General features: G+C 30.3%; 1 long non-coding RNA gene across 1 annotated transcript; it reads left to right on the plus strand.

The window, feature by feature from the left end:
• The first annotated feature begins 1,819 nt into the window (after positions 1-1,819).
• LOC149233124 (uncharacterized) lies at positions 1,820-2,761 on the plus strand. The gene is made up of 3 exons (XR_016247599.1): positions 1,820-2,094; positions 2,188-2,256; positions 2,350-2,761. It is a non-coding gene; the product is annotated as an uncharacterized LOC149233124 (long non-coding RNA).
• Positions 2,762-4,108: the final 1,347 nt, after the last annotated feature.

Below are 4,108 nucleotides of genomic sequence, written 5' to 3' on the forward strand. Positions count from 1 at the left end.
TAGCGCACAAAATAAATCTTCATTTAACAACAAAGCAGATCTCCTAGACTACACTTCTTCTCCAACTATCTTCAAAAGGATGAACACAATAGATCGCGAAGCTAAGACACTAATGTCCCAAGAACCAGAAGAGATGAAGGAGATGCAAGATAAAGGAAGTTGGAAGACGTAGAGAAAAAAAGTAAAGCTATAGCACCAATCTCACCAAGAAAGATGAGGAACCAAACATTTTAAAACTAAGAAAATTATAGGTCCGATAGAACAATTTGGTCTGAATGAACGTTAATCATTATCATCATAATCATCATTAAAATAAATAAATAATTATGAAACTTCAAATTTTGAAAAATATAAAATTTAATAATAATATAGAATGGCTATTTTTTTTTTTTATTTAACCATATTACATCTTAAGATTAAATGGTCACATAATCTTAATAAATAAAATGGAAAAATAAGTTTTATTTATAAAAAAAAAATTGAAATTAAAGATAACTTTTAGCAAAATATTATTAATAAATTTTACATAAATGTAAAATTCCACAATTAAGGGCTTCACAAAAATGTAAATGTTAGGAGAAATGATTTTTTAAATTTATGAATTGATATTTATTTGAAATAACTTGAAATTTTAGTCTCATGTTAAAGTTAAAAGTAATAGATAGTCAACATTTTTGTCAAAATAGTCTTTTATGTGGAAACAGTCTTTCGGACATCATGATAAAGACTTGATATAATAGTAAAGACTCATTATCATTATTAGGCGTTACAAATATTTGACTTTTGTGTTTTTTTATTTATTTAAAATATATAAATTGGTATTTAGGGTTTATAAATATTTGATTTTTGGGAAAAATAATTTTAAAATTTATGAATTGGTATTATTTGAAAATTTAAAATTTTGGTTTTAAAGTAAATTTAGTCTTTTCGGACATCATGATAAAGACTTGATATAATAGTAAAGACTCATTATCATTATTAGGCCTTACAAATATTTGACTTTTGTGTTTTTTTATTTATTTAAAATATATAAATTGGTATTTAGGGTTTATAAATATTTGATTTTTGGGAAACATAATTTTAAAATTTATGAATTGGTATTATTTGAAAATTTAAAATTTTGCTTTTAAAGTAAATTTAAAAGTAATAGATGGTTTATCTTGGTTTAAAGTAAAATAGATGATTTAATTTTTTGTGATTTTTTTTTTTTGTAAATTTAGTTTTATTATATCTTTATTATGTCTATATATCACTCTAATTTGGATGGGGAATTGAACCACTGATTTCATATCAAGGAGTATCTTGAAAGAGCACTTGATCATCATCTATCCAATACCTCGTGGAATTATTTATTTAATTTTTTAAATGTGAATTAAGTTTGTATTTCTTCAAAATTTCAACAGACATTATAAAAGTATCACAATTCATGTATTATTTGATCTTAATGCGCATTGAAGGAAACTGTCACACATCTACCAATTATAAAAAAAAAATGGCAATAATTACCACTAAACTTGATAGGTCATTACGCATACAATTTGTATTTATATATATGAAGGCACTCTGGTATGAAACTAAACTATATTGTTACTTTTAATTTTTTGTCAAAATCTTAAAGCGAACATATCCTTATAATATACCATCATAATGGATTATATTTATCAACCAACGTTAAAATAAATATCAATACAATGGTTTGTTTTTAACCCAACATTAATATGAAAGATCGTATTTAGTTTAATCAACGAGCTTATGAATATTTCTAGCATCCCATATCCCAATGTGGATGTAAGTCATTTACTACCTCTGATGACTCAGCTGCGATGTTTATGACTCCAACAGTCCTACACACCTGCGGCGTTAATTTGTAGTCGTGGGATTCAGCCGAGATGTAGTGTCTTTACTCCTGTAGTACTGTATTGTTGTCATCCTTGAAGGGAGCTCCTCATCAACAGTGCCCGGTCATCAATGTGATTGAACGGAAGAGAGGAGTCTCCGATTTTGATTCCTCTAGCGTTGGATGACATTTCTCCATTTTCTTTCATTTCAACGAAGGTTTCAACTGCTAAGAGGAGGGTTTCGCTTCGAGCTATGGTAGGTCATCCGTCTCTGATCCTTTGCTAGATGTTTTGTCTTTCTGTATGAGAATTCATACGTGTCTTCTCTTGATGTTGGTTCTCTTGATAGGTATAAAATGTCTTTCCCATGCCCACGTTCCGAAGGGAGGAGGGCTTTTACCCACAACTTCATCTTTGGGTAAGAACTATAAATTTTAAGCTTTCTGTTTCTTCATTTGAATGTAAATTTGACTTAATGTTCAAGTTTTCTAACTCTGTTACTTTCTTTCAGGTGGAATGGTGGTTTTAAGGGTGCTTAAGATTTGGGAGGGGCATCAAAACTTGTCTCAGCTCCTTCTCCTGGCCGCAACACTATCGTTCGGGCAAAACCACCGGGTATTTTATTAAGTTTGTTTTTTTAAGGGGCTTTGATAGCCAGAGGGTTAGGTTCTTAAGAGGGTTATGCTATGGCATAACTAACTGTATCTGTATTTAGGATTTTCAATTGGCATCGCCGAACGGATATTGTATAATGTTTAAAGGTGGGGTTATCTCCCGACCCAACCTTGAATTTTATTTTTTTCCTTTGTATTCCCGGATAAGAGACTTTGACAAGCTATAGCTTGCATTATGGATTTATCTAAGCTACTCTTTCAGCTTCTCTTTTTACTCTCTGAAGGTTTTAATATACTCATGAGCTTTTAGGAAAATGAGGGTTTGAATGTTATTAGCGATTATTGCTTTGTCTGCTCTAGACCTGTGTAGGTAGTTTGTAGAATTTCCCATGTGTGGTCTGGTCGGGGTTCTATAACTCGTCGACCGTGACCCAAAATTCCTTAATTAAAATTTATAAATGTGTATCTTGTTGTCTTTATATCCTATGAGCAACTAAATAGAACTTCTTGTAAACAATTTCCGGTCATTATATTCCTTCTTCAAGTGATTTTCTAGTTAATTTAATTGACTGTTATAAGGAAATGTCACTATTTTATTTAGAGTTTCCAGTCATCTCACAGTATGGAAAATCTTTCTATTACTTAGTATGGAAATCCTCTCACTACATATTTATTAACTGTATATGGAATATTAACTGTTATTTTAGAGTTTTGATTCCCACTATAGTCCTCCTTAAGTAACCAGGTTATACATAGTTTTGGCAGTTTCTCAATCATGGGTAATAATACTTCTATGCTGATATTGATTTTATAAATAGCATAGGCCTTAACGTTTCTCTGCTTATTTCTTTTTAAAAATATTTGCTATACGGTGTACTTGCCTAAACTCAGTCCCACTTAATTATTTCCGTTATACTACAGAATGTTCCATGAGGATTGGAGAATATATCTATTTTCACTAAATACTGTAAGGACTGTAAGCTATTAAACTAATATGACTAAGTTCAACATTTCTCTGCTACTTACCATTTACCAAACATAATTATATGTAACTATCAACAAGTATAGGTTTAAAATAACAAATACCAGTCCTACTTTGTTCAAATATCAATAAGCATAGATTAACTAGAAAACTGTAAATTCAAATTTCCTACTTATTTATTGTGAAAATCTTCTACTTATCTAGAATTTTGCTAGTTGCCAAATTCGGTCCAACACTAGACCCTGCTACTTGTTGTTTTGCCTCCCAACCTTGAGACTATTGTCACAGTCAGTCTCCCCCCGAGCTGTTCCTGATTTAGGAACCTTCCTTCTTTCAATATTAGAAGCTCAGCTATCTGGTCCAAACCAGACATAGCCACTAGAAGGTATGTCTAACCTATCAGCATAGATTTTCTTCCTTCATCTCTTTTTCAATTTTCCTGATCTCAGATACCCCTATCCTCTTGATCTTCTTGAATTAAATATTCAATAAATTATTTAGGGACAGGTAACTGTCCTTCTAACTAATTATCAAGTAAAATAATATTTACTGATAACTGTTGTTTTATTTAATAAAAAGAATTAAATTCCAAAAATAGTTTTTATAACTCAGAAAATAAAAGGTTTGTTTGATCTGCAGTAATTTAAATATTTGCATGGTCTGTGGATATCAAA

The sequence above is a fragment of the Pinus tabuliformis genome, chromosome J, assembly GCF_031772625.1.
Source record: "Pinus tabuliformis cultivar Carrire ecotype Pingquan chromosome J, CPIR1, whole genome shotgun sequence".
NCBI classification, from domain to species: domain Eukaryota; kingdom Viridiplantae; phylum Streptophyta; class Pinopsida; order Pinales; family Pinaceae; genus Pinus; species Pinus tabuliformis.